The 13,880-nt window shown below is 35.5% G+C and overlaps 1 protein-coding gene across 3 annotated transcripts in view; it reads right to left on the reverse strand.

The window, feature by feature from the left end:
• Positions 1-13,880, reverse strand: part of LOC138709260 (organic cation transporter protein-like) — a 343,326-nt gene that overhangs the window by 20,561 nt on the left and 308,885 nt on the right. The window lies entirely within an intron of this gene.

Raw genomic sequence — 13,880 nt, forward strand, 5'->3', positions numbered from 1 at the left:
GTTAATCCATTTATGTAAACTAGGAAATATTGCGCTTTTGAGTTTGATAATTTTCATTAGGTTTTTGTTTAATCAAAATTCAGTACTGTATTAACAATGAGTGTTTTTACTCACGAACTGAGCTGTCCATGTGGACGTATTCATTATGCAGTGTACATTATACTGTCTACAGCACATTAGCGTACAATATAGAGAATGAAGTTAAATGGAAAAGTAATAATAATATGGATATTTAAACACATTTTTAAAATGGTGGACGTTTATTTCGATACCGGCTTCAGTTCTAATGTGCATATTATCGCACTTTAGACTATTGCACCTAATCCCAATTACCAGTTTCGTTCTTCGTACGAGTAACTCATGTTGAAATAATTCTATCCTACTCTGTAAAAGAGTACCTTACGTACTGTAAATTCAATCTTCACTTTTGCCCGATCCGAAAAGATAAAATTACTCAGACATGCTATTACTGTCCGTCCAAGGGGTTTTGTCGCAGGATCGTAGAAAGGGGGGAAATCACGTGACAGTTAATTACATAACGAGGCCCTTTCATTTAAATTATGTTAAATAGTTGTATAATATTACATAGACGTCCAATACCTAACAGAAATTAATGTTCTCAGAAAAGAGCTAAGACAGCCCAGCCACTAGCTGGCGAATAAAAGCTGGTGAGGCTAGCATATCGCCCTCTTCATTCTGTCTGCTAGGATCAAGCCGCCAATCTGTTGCACATTTACCTCCACGACAATCTCCACTGGCCGACCGACTCGGTGTTCGAAACATGTTCGCCTTTCAGAGAAATTCTGAACCTAATTGTACGCAGCTTGATGTGACAGGCAATGCTCACTGTACAAGGGCAAAATTTCTTTATGAAAGTCTTTTGCTACTAGATCTTTCGCTCAGAAAACTTTCAAACCGGGATGCGACGTAGGCAAATGGACGACAGTACCTGTGCGAAAATGATTCAATATTGAAAGCTCTTTCGTCACCGGAAAACGCGAACATATTTTTGGAACGTACTGTTTACTGTGACCGTAAGGCTTCTATGACTGTATATGCGGTCTTGGATCTGTGTGGAGGACGGTTGAACTTCATTAGTAGAAGGGGTGGGAGTGAAGTACATTAAAAAACTCAGGTACAATAATAATTGAAGTAAAAATAAAATGCTGTTCTGTAGAAGTAGTCCTGAGCTGTGACTGAAGCGATATCTTTTCTTTGTGAAAATTCAGCGAACAAATTTTCTTCTCTCGTCTATGTATGAGAGTCATTAATAAAGTCCGGATTTCTAAGCACAATCAAACAGTAAAATAAGCAAGCAAATAAGCATAAAGATGGTGAAAATAAGCATAAAAATAAGCAAAAACGAATAGACGGAAATATGATGATGAATTATTTGTTTCGTAGAACTCTTATCCTATTGAAGGCTGTTGCAGTATACAATGAAGGTCTTCCTAAGATTTTCCTGTGTGAAGCTCCTGCGTCTGTCAGTGAAGAATGATTTGTACAGTGAAAATGTTCTTTCGACGTCGCACGACGCCATAGGCGCATGTGAAAAACACCACGGTTCTTCGGTGAATTCCTCTTCAATATCTGTTTCTTCATCAGAAAGCTTTTTAGAAATTTGAAACAGTGTTTTGTAACCGAAATTTTTCTCTCATACCTGACTGAGGTTGTCGAATGAAATTTTTGCAACCCCATGTGTTTCTGAAGATAATGTTACCGAAATTTCGTCCATCAGAGAAAGTGAACTCTCCAAGGAATTATTTCGAGCTTCCAACTGCTTTAAAATTTCGGGTATTTGGCGAAACGGTTATGGATGTACTGAATCTTCTCCTGGATGTTGTTTTTAGCAAAACACTCGTGGACTGTGGCAATGCTGACTACATTTTTACATTTAGGGCATTCAAAACATTTTTCACTTCACTGAAATGTTCCGCGTAGTATGACACAGCCTGTAACCACGTACCCCATCGAGTTAGACTGGCAGAGGAGGTAAAGACAAATTTGGAAGGAGTTCATAAAATTTTTTAATTCTAATCGGTGACTTTATAAACACTTTCTTCTCGCTGAAAACAAGAAGATTCACGTCTTTATATTGCCTAGTCGCAGAAGCTTGGCGGGGAATCCCATGGTTCTCTCCTAATTAGAACTACAAAGTATTTCACAACATCCTGGGTCATACCCTAGCATTTCTTTCTTACGCATTTGACTGAAGTTAATTTTTTATTAGCCAATAAAAAAAAGAAGGGAATCTGTGATAAATGACTGCTAGGAGTGAAATATGCACTTTTAAAATTACAGTTTTGGGTAAAATATGTTGTTTTATTTAAAAGTAGTAAAATAAGTAAGCGAAAACGTTTTCCTGCGAAATAAGCATTTATAAGCACTAACAAACATAGTTAAAACTGCTTATCTAGGTGTCTTACGAATTATAATCTTTCTGCTTACCTTTAAAAGTGTAGAAAAGAATATGAATTTTGCTTAGAAATCCGGGCTTTAGTCATTAAGTTACAAATTGAAGTAGAGCCATTATATTTGATGTGTCTGAAGATATCACCAGTTAGATGACAGAATTATCGATATGCATGATTGTGTCATTGACGACTTGGTCAGAGCATTGATGCACGCTTTGATGCACCCAAGACACATCACCTATGGTTATCCGGGCTAGCTATCGCCCTCTTCATTCTGTCTGCTAGGATCAAGCCGCCAATCTGTTGCACGTTTACCTCCACGATAATCTCCACTGGCCGACCGACTCGGTGTTCGAAACATGTTCGCCTTTCAGAGAAATTCTGAACCTAATTGTACGCAGCTTGATGTGACAGGCAATGCTCACTGTACAAGGGCAAAATTTCTTTATGAAAGTCTTTTGCTACTAGATCTTTCGCTCAGAAAACTTGCACAACGGAGTTATGCTCGATAATGGTAGGGTCTACCCTCGTGCAGAGGTGCAGTTATCTTACAACTGCTGCTTCTTTGTTTCATTTGTGTCCGCACAATTACTTTGAAAACTGGATAATACTGCCATACAGCAGTGATGGTTTCAGGAGTCTCGTTAAAAATGTAGGTCGCTACTTTGTTTTGTAACTTGCTGTATTTATATTTGTGTTTGCTTTAAGATGTTCAAATTGCGACCTTGAATGGTTATTTCCCGTCATGTGTAGCACTTAAAATAAAAAATAAGTTTTTATAACTTGTAAATCTCTTCATTTTATTTGTGTAATAATTACGTATGATAGATTGGTTCAATATTAGACTACATTAGTTATCTTTTTCCTTTTACACACTATTAGGCCTACACTTTAATCACATTGACCACACTGTCACAGAGTTCGGCTGCTTGTTCAGTCATTATCCTCATATGAGTGAGAATTAAACGAGCAAAGGGCCTGATATTTGAAGCTAGATGATGCTGATATTTAGGATGAATTATGGGTCGATTATGACCAAATACAGGGTTCTCCATGTATGAGTTTTCCCTCATACCGTAAGCTCAGCGGCATTTTCAGTTATAGGCCTAACACAAATTATAATGAGGATCACGTAAGTGTAATTCCTAAAGTTTCTTTTCGGCCGTCTCTTTAGTGTTGTCAACTAATATCATCAAAGGGGGAAAAATCACAATGCTACGTACTGAAAAAAAAATATATAGTAATTAACAGTAACAATGTCTTACTTATTTACCACATCTCATCTTTATGTTGCGAGGTGTTTTCTAAATGGTTCAATAAATTATGAAATAGTTTTTCCTCCTCGACTTCTCGTATATTATGTTGGTAATTAGGATTAGTATGATCTAATAAAATGTAGTTTGATCATGTGACATGATTAGTACGAATTTCGAAAACATAACACCGCTTTAAAATATATAGCTTACTTAAAATACTTACAAGCACGTTCTTTCTTGAAGAAGTTGCTACCATGCTATTTCCTCTCTTGGAAATTTTAATAAAAATCTAAACACGAAAATATTTCATTAAAATGGGAAATATATTTGTGTGCATATTTCACACGAAGTAGGTCTGTAAGCTATTTCTTACTTAACTAAATTTACCTGAATATAGAGTTGAATTGGAATCACAACGCACCAGAATTGAATTGTGTATTGATATTAATATTAATACCGGTATTACTATTTAATTATTAATTCACAAGCCTAGGTACTTGCATTTTCATCAGTTTACTTTACTGAAAAGCGAAGTTATTGCTGCGAACATAACAGTTAAAAATAACTGCCAGTTGTAGTAGTTGTCAGTACCCGAGATTCGAAATGAAGTTGGTAAAACAAAATTCAACCTGAGAACTAGAAAATCACTATAATCCACTAGGATATATAGTAATAGGGGGAAAAATGGTTAGGTTTCACTCTTAGGGTAAGTAAGCTGACTCGGACTATAGCTACCGCGAAATCGGCCATTGTTTCTACGTTAGTAACTTTAGTTTCTAAAACGTGTTTAACGAGAAAAAGGTTTATAAATAACTTACAAATAAATATAAGTGCATCTTATCTGTGTCACAAGAGATGTTCAGTGTCTTCCTTCAATATATTATGTTTCATACCTCTGAAGGTACTTTGAAACTCTCGACTAATCTCTTCTTGCGTAATGTTCGAAATGACTTGCCTGATATTTTTCTTTCATTTTTTTTAATAACTTAAAGCTACAAATCTTGCTGCAATAAGCTGTACACATTAATCTTGAAAACAATTAGAAAAAAGCATAATAGATTGCACTACACTACGCAAGAATGAGTGGCCTAATCTCTTCATTGTTCTCAAGCAAAATGAAGAAAACGATAGCTTGCAATACACTACACAAAGATGAGTAATTCCCTTCAGAAGTTCACAACAGAAGGCGAACTGCACACATGCAACTCCTTACAAAACAGACTTGAACTTCGGCTCGTACCACAGGCGCACTGTACAGTAAAGAGGAACTGTTTCTGTATGTTCCATGGTGTCATATACGGAGAACTCTGTATAAAGCTACAAATTCGGCTTCACTCCAAAGATACAGAGATTCGAAACCATGTAAGACCTTTAACATTTTTGATGGACGTATAAGGTTGCAAGGCAAGCTCTTTGGTTTCGTCATTTATCATTAAAATCATATAAAGAACTAAAATACAAAATAATAATGTACACATATTAATTATCTTCCTTGAAAATACTTAGTTCTACTTGAAAAGTAGTTTATTCTACGTTTCTTGCAATGAGCGCACTTATCGGAAACATTCTGGTTGAAATGATAAATGTCCATGATGAAGACTTCTTCCACTGAAAGATTTACAAATACCGATAATCTCTCTAAACCCATGTTATTTCTAAAATATATTATCCTCTTTAGTACGTAGAAAAATACTGCTCAGCCGCAAAAGTTGCACGCCGAATGCCACCACCATTCGCAATACACGACATAACGGCTCCGTTTGTGAAGAAGCTACGCTAAATGCGCGCGCACGGGAAATTATTGAAAATTCCGGTTGTCAGCTGGATGGCAGAGCAATTCCCACACATGACTGTATTGAACGGAAACGAATGTTGTGTCGCTGTTAAACTTATCGCTGCTCAGAGAGCATTAATTGCAATGCTATTGGGAAAAGTAAAAAGTCAATCTCAATTCAATTAAAATAATATAAAGGTGGTGGTTGCGCAAATCTGTGACCAGGCCAGAAACCGCCACTTATACAATGTGCGGCAAAACAAACAAAACTGAATTATCGTTAATCTGCTATCCATGTTTCCCTAGCAACCAAGAATTTATTTATTTTATGCTCGACCATGCCGAAATGTAGTAATTATACACCTGGTAGCAGCCCTTTAATGGACCTCATTAAAGTACACCCATTCATTACAGTTCAGGTGTTCCACCAATCAGAAAATATCATTGTAGCAATATGAAAGTGCAAGTATCGATTATTCTCGGATATGCAATCGAAAGACAACAATAAATCAATAAATCACCTATATTTGAAATAAAGTCAGTTCTGCTACTATAATAATTAGCGTTAATTGTAAATAATATTCAAATAAATTCAATTTGTCATCTTGTTTTTCAATGTAAAGGTCAATGTCAACATCTGTTTCTCGGAAAAAATCAATACTTTCGCGTCTGCGCACATCTCACAATTTACGAGGTATTGCACAAGGTCAGTTCCGCTCCTCAGTCAGACAAGAATAACATGAATATTTATGAATAATTTCGAGTTAGAAATATGGTCGAGCATAAAAAGTCGTATGAAATTTGACTATAATGGTAATTAAGACGCTCGTATGAAAATTATGATACTAGCTTGCGCTCGTTTCATAAACATACTCGCGTCTTAATTACTACCATTATAGGCTCGTTGCATAATGTACTATTATATGACAGTTTGACATATTGCATAATATCCAGCGCTGGGGTTAGTGCTGCAATTATGGTTCTCACAACAGAGAAGACTGCTTATCGTCAAGCACACTGAACAACAAATTCTTACTTTTTGTCTTGCTCCGAAATAAAAATAGGTGAATATTGTGCCTTAAATCTACATTTAAAATGTAAATAGCCGCATGACGTAGCATTTCCCGGGGGAAGTGGATTTAATTTTTTTTATGAAAAAACATTTTTTTATTTTTCACTGCTGCTGATAAAATTACAACAAGGGATTCAAAATACCTCATATATTTTAAAAACGTGTACTGTATAAAAAATGATGTTACACAGTTTAAAACACAAAAGACACAACAAAAATAAAAATATTTCATGCTTATAATGAGAAAAATCTTGAAATTTGAACTTATCTTTTAAATTATATTCTGGATGACTTCCGTTCATAACTTGATCCGGGACCGTCTTTTACAAGGACCCAACAATAGTGTGCATACATGCTGGATGATGATCTTCCTTTATATCGCCTTCCCATTTCAGATATTTCTTGGTGAAATTTTTCCCCATGCTCGTCGCTTACCGCTCCAAGGTAAGGAGGAAGGAAACCCAAATGAGAATGTAAAAAGTGTATTTTAGAAGACATATTACACCCCATTTCCTCATATTCATTTAACATGGTTTGCACAAGTTTTATGTAGTTCTCGGCCCTAGAATTTCCAAGGAAATTTGAACAAATATCTTTGAAAGCGCGCCGTGCCATAAGTTTTCCTCAAACAAAGAGTCAGCCATAATTTTGTGAATTCGTGAACCGATGAAAATGCTCTCTTTAATTTTCCTTCACTCAAACTGGCAAACTTTTCTTTTAAATACTGAAAACCACACACTTGTTTGAATAGACCTCACTTTGAACTGTTATGAAATTTACTGAATAGAAGGGACCAATATCTGTTTATTTATTGGAAGTACAAAAGAACATGCCAACAACTATAAGAAACCGTAAATAGGTTATAAACTCATAAAATGCAACCCCCAATCCGCGCCTGGTGTTTCCTGGAGGAGCGCTTATCGAAGAGTGAAATCATTGTATATCTTAAAAACCTTACGTGATACGAAGAAAAGAGATGCATTTTTGGATTCAGCTCACACCAAACCATAAAGGACACATTTTTTAATATGGAGAAAAACTCTTGTTGATCAGTGGCATTATTTCCGGTAATTTGGAATGGGGCGTCAGAATGGACCCAGCTTGCGCCAAGCTAAAGAGCAGTACCAGGAGCGCTTTAACATTGCGGCACCAAATAACACAACAATGTTAGTCGACGTTGAGAAATTCCGTCGTACGGGATCAGTTTCAAGAATAACATGAATTCTCTTTTTTATGTACATTATATTATTATTATTATTATTATTATTATTATTATTATTATTATTATTCCCAAAGTTTCTAAAAATTAAGATAAATCATGATAACATGCACGCTAACATTAGACTGATCCTGTTGAAATAGTCTTTTAAATCGTTTTTAAATTATAGTGTACAAGACATGGGCCCATAACTTAAATAAAGGGAAGGAAAGAGAGATTGAGAAGGAGGAGGAGGAGGAGGAGGAGAAGAAGAAGAAGAAGAATAAAAGAAACGAAAGCGAGAGATAATTAGGTGTTGGAGAAGGGGGGAGAAGAGAAGAGGAAAATGGAGAAATAAGAAAACAAATAGGAAGAAAGTGAGAAAGAAGACAGAGAAGAAGAAGGCAAAGAAGACAAAGAGTAGAGATTGGAGATAATGAGTAGGGTGTGGGGAAGAAATGGAGGAAAAACATTTTAATAATGTAGTGTAGGCTATCTATTTTATTTTGAGAGCTCTCCTATTTTTCAATCCTGTAAAAACTATTGACCGAAACGTAGATGGGAGGATAATATTAAAATGCATTTGAGGGAGGTGGGATTTGATGATAAAGACTGGATTAATCTTGCACAGGATAGGAACCGATGGCAGGCTTATGTGAGGGCGGCAATGAACCTGCGAGTTCCTTAAAAGTCATTTGTAAGTAAGTAAAAACTATTGACCGCACTTCTTGTTTTCACGTTATTTCCTACATTGTCCGTAAGAAGTGATAGTGCATATCACGAGATGTTCTTCATAGATATCTGTAGTGTAAATAGAGACGTTTGCTAGCAGAAATATCTGTAGTTAGTCAAGAAACGTCGTGGAAGTAGAAACAACTAGCCGGTAATTTTGCCTAAAACAGGGTTCTTATACGTGCCTTCCCATTTCTTCTGTCTAATGCTTTCTGAAGGGAACTACATAAAGAATTTGAATCATCCCTTGAATATCCAATGTCCTTGGCAGTATTTGAACCCGTGAATTGCATTATAATGCATTGTAACCATTACATCATATAATACGGATGGTAACCTAACACAGAACCTTTTGAAAAAAGATCAATACTTTGAGCAAACTCACGAATAGTCTTTACAATAAAAGTAGAAACTCTTGTCATTAGTAATTGCAGCGGAAGTTGTGAAAGAAGTGACAATCGCGACTACATCCTGGGAAGTTTGACTCCATCGCACCTGGTGGAATTATACGAATACAAGTAGAAACAAGAAGTTCATATTTTACGGTCTCATGAAGCGGGGGTCGGATCTCATAAAAACGCTCTGATCAAGTAGCTGCAACCTCAACTTCCAATTAAAACTTTACCCTTACCACCAGACTGTACTAAAATGGAGTTTACGGAGTAGTCTACACCTGCAGGTGACTAGAGGAATTTTCTCAAGCAATGAAATTAATTCCGTCTATCGTGTCACAGCGATGCCGAGAAGAGAGGCCCAAGAGACTTCTCAAAATGCAGGCAAAGTACTACAAGAAGAATAACATAATATGTAACATAGGAGATAGACAAAGCTCAATATCATAATCACAACTGAATATTGCTATGAATAACAAACAATAAATAAATCCTCTCTATCAAAGCCATAGCAGGCCAAGATCTATACTGAGGATCACGTAAGATTAATTCCTGAAAGACTAATTTGGCCGTCTCTTCAATGTTGCCAACTAATAAAGAGGATAAAATCACACAATTCCATGTACTATAATAATAATAATAATAATAATAATAATAATAATAATAATAATAATAATAATAATAATAATAATAATGATGATAATAATAATAGTAATAATAATAATAATAAATAAATAATAATATTTACTTACTGGCTTTTAAGGAACCCGGAGGTGCCACCCTCACATAAGCCCGCCATTGGTCCCTATCCTGAGCAAGATTAATCCAGTCGCTATCATCATATCCCACCTCCCTCAAATCTATTTTAATTATATCTTCCCATTTACGTCTCGGCCTGCCCAAAGATCCTTTTCCTCCGGCCTCCCAACTAACACTCTATATGCATTTCTGGATTCGCCCATACGTGTTACATGCCCTGCCCATCTCAAACGTCTGGATTTAATGTTCCTAATTATGTCAGTTGAAGAATACAATGCGTGCAGTTCTATGTTGTGTAACTTTCTCCATTCTCCTGTAACTTCATCCCTCTTAGCCCCAAATATTTTCCTTAGCACCTTATTCTCAAACACTCTTAACCTATGTTCCTCTCTCAAAGTGAGAGTCCAAGTTTCACAACCATAAAGAACAACCGGTAATATAACTGTTTTATAAATTCTAACTTTCAGATTTTTTGACAACGGACTGGATGATAAAAGGTTCTCAAGCGAATAATAACAGCATTTCCTATATTTATTCTGTGTTTAATTTCCTCCCGAGTATCACTTATATTAGTTACTGTTGATCCCAGGTATTTAAATTTTTCCACCTCTTCAAAGGATAAATTTCCAATTTTTATATTTCCATTTCGTACAATATTCTCGTCACGAGACATAATCATATAGCTTAGGAGTTGGGCGAGGGGCTAATAACCCATCACCGTAAAAAAACAGCTTGTTACGAAACCTTCAAATAAGCCTCAGAATGGGACTGATTCTCTGGCACGACCACAGCAAAGGAATAAGGTTTTGAGATTTAATATTTGGAATTAATAATAATAATAATAATAATAATAATAATAATAATAATAATAATAACAATAATATAGTATTAACAATAACGATGTCTCGCTTATTTACCACATCTCATCTTTATGTTGGGGAGGTGTTTTATAAAAGATTCAATAATATAATTTGTGAAAAAGTATATTTTTCTTCTGGACCTCTCGCACATTATGTTAGTAGTTAGTAGATTAGTGTATGATCTAATATTAAAATGTATTTTGTCTGACAACATGAAATTATTACTTTGATTAAACAGTTTACGAATCACGAGACCTAACCTAAAATGTATTTTGTTTGATCACGTCAAATGATTAGTATGAAGTATGAATTCCGAAAACGAATGCCACTTTGAAATGTATGCTTTAGAATATTTACTCCATTATTGTAATAAAAGTCTAAACACGAAAGAAATTAATTAAAATGTGAAATGGTTAATTCACTAACTAACTTCTACGTTAATTCGCTTACTCAGATCTATGTTAATTCACTTACTCACTTCTACGTTAATTCGCTTACTCACTTCTATGTTAATTCGCTTACTCACTTCTACGTTAATTTGCTTACTCACTTCTACGTTAATTCGCTTACTCACTCCTACGTTAATTCGCATACTCACTTCCATGTTAATTCACTTACTAACTTCTACGTTAATTTACTTACTCACTTCTATGTTAATTCACTTACTCACTTCTACAAAATTCACCTACTCAGTTCTATGTTAATTCGCTTACTCACTTCTACGTTAATTCGCTTACTCACTTCTACGTTAATTCGCTTACTCACTCCTACGTTAATTCGCATACTCAGTTCCATGTTAATTCACTTCCTAACTTCTACGTTAATTTACTTACTCACTTCTATGTTAGTTCACTTACTTCTACGTTAATTTGCTTACTCACTTCTGTGTTAATTCACTTACTAACTTCTACGTTAATTCGCTTACTCAGTTCTATGTTAATTCACTTACTCACTTCTACATTAATTTGCTTACTCACTTCTACGTTAATTCACTTACTCACTTCTACGTTAATTTGCTTACTCACTTCTACTTTAATTCACTTACTCACTCCTATGTTAATTCACTTACTTCTACGTTAATTTGCTTACTCACTTCTATGTTAATTCACTTACTAACTTCTACGTTAATTCGCTTACTCAGTTCTATGTTAATTCACTTACTTACTTCTACGTTAATTTGCTTACTCAGTTCTATGTTAATTCACTTACAAACTTCTACGCTAATTCGCTTACTCAGTTCTATGTTAATTCACTTACTCACTTCTACGTTAATTCACATATTCACTTCTACGTTAATTCACTTACTCACTTCTACGTTAATTCACTTACTCACTTCTACGTTAATTTGCTTATTCACTTCTACGTTAATTCGAATACTCACTCCTACGTTAATTCGCATACTCACTTTTATGTTAATTCACTTACTCACTTCTATGTTAATTCACTTACTCACTTCTATGTTAATTCACTTACTCACTTCTACGTTAATTTGCTTACTCACTTCTACGTTATTTTGCTTACTCACTTCTATGTTAATTCGCTTACTCAGTTCTATGTTAATTTGCTTACTCACTTCTACGTTAATTCACTTACTCACTTCTACGTTAATTCACTTGCTCACTTCTATGTTAATTCACTTACTCACTTCTACGTTAAATCGCTTATTCATCCTACATTAATTCGCTTACTTACTTGTACGTTAATTCGCTTACCAACTCCTACATTAATTTGCTTACTCACTCCTACGTTAATTCGCTTACTCCTACGTTATTTTGACTGTTTGTTATACAATTAGATTACTCTTTTAATTATGTTTTTAATCACCTATTAATTTTTCTTTCTTGTATTAATTGGTTATTTAACGACGCTTTATCAACTACTTAGTTATTTAGCGTCGATAGGATTAGTGATAGCGGATAGTATTTGGCGAGAAGGCAAAGGATTCGCGATAGATTACTTGACATTCACCTTACCGTTTGGGGAAAACCTCAAAAAACCCAACCAGGTAATCAGCCCAAATGGGAATTGAACCCATGGCCGAGCGCAACTCCGAATCGGTAGGCAAGCGCCTCAGCCGACTTAACGACGCCGGTAGCTTCTTTCATGTTTTGTTTGTTTTTATGTTATTTATTTTTAATCCCTTCTTGGTCATTCTAGTCCATACTAGTGTCCTGCAATGTTCGAACATGAGACAGGCAACCAGGACATCAAAAACTTCGTCTTATTTCATATGAACAGAAATAAAAAACTAATCGCAAGATAAGTGCTGAAATTCTTAAGCGAGTATAACATGAGTGAAGGTGAGCAAATCTTTTTATAACAAGGTGGAACAAACATGATAGGCCCCCTCTTGGAGAGCGAACTTCATCGTAGTCGACAAACTTGAACCGAACAGCGCCTGTAATACACGACGCTAGTCCATATATTAGACATGTTGCTGTTATGGGAACTATGAAATATGTCCCTTAAAATGTTCAAATTTTGTAAAGGAATCTTTTATTTTTATATTATTAGCCTTTTTTCCACAGCATTTATATAAAGTGAGTGTCTAATGGCTTTATTATAAATAATAAATTGAAAGTAGGGGAGAGTTGGGTAGTATCGGACATCGGGTAATATCGGACAGTGCGTTTATTTCATCTACCGCCAGATGGTAGTACCTAAATGACATAGTTATGTTTCTCTATGCGACATCACAGAAACGTAACCATGTCATTCAGGTACTATAATCTGGTTGTAGATGAAAGAAACTCACTGTCCGATATTACCCGATGTCCGATACTACCCAACTCTCCCCTATTTGTTGTTACTTTTGTGACAGTGTCCAGTATTATTCATACTGATCTACTTACAACCTTCAAGCATACATACAGCATTCTCAAAAAGTCACCGCATAGGCAGTTTTTGCAGGAAATATCAACATTGGTATGTTTTTCATGCAAGGAAATTTCAACTCTCATAAGTGTGCGTGATTATGCTGTGCCACCTGACAGATTATTGTTTTCCCGTGTCCTCTGGGAGAACATCTGTTTTTAGTGCGATGGTATTCCTGAGAATTTTTGCAGAGGGAAGTGATAGGCTTCCTGAAATAAATGTTCCCTTGTGGCCGGCTAGATCACCTGAACTCAACCAGATGGATTTCTCCCTGTGGAGCCACTTTAAGTCCAGGACGTAACGGGATAAATGAAAAGAATGTTTACTTGAAGGCAGACTTAGAAATGAGATGCAAAAAATGACACTGATTTTAAACAGATAGTCGCCTCATCTGAAAATATGACGAGCCTGACTAGATCTGTTTTTTATATTTCATGTCAATTAAGGGTTCACAACAAAACAGTTCTAGTTGCAAGTAAGGGGAGATGATAAAGTAGAGTGTAACTAATTTTTATGGCACAACCAACTGGAAAAAGGGGGGAAAGATAA

The sequence above is a fragment of the Periplaneta americana genome, chromosome 11 (genome assembly GCF_040183065.1).
Source record: "Periplaneta americana isolate PAMFEO1 chromosome 11, P.americana_PAMFEO1_priV1, whole genome shotgun sequence".
Classification (NCBI taxonomy): domain Eukaryota; kingdom Metazoa; phylum Arthropoda; class Insecta; order Blattodea; family Blattidae; genus Periplaneta; species Periplaneta americana.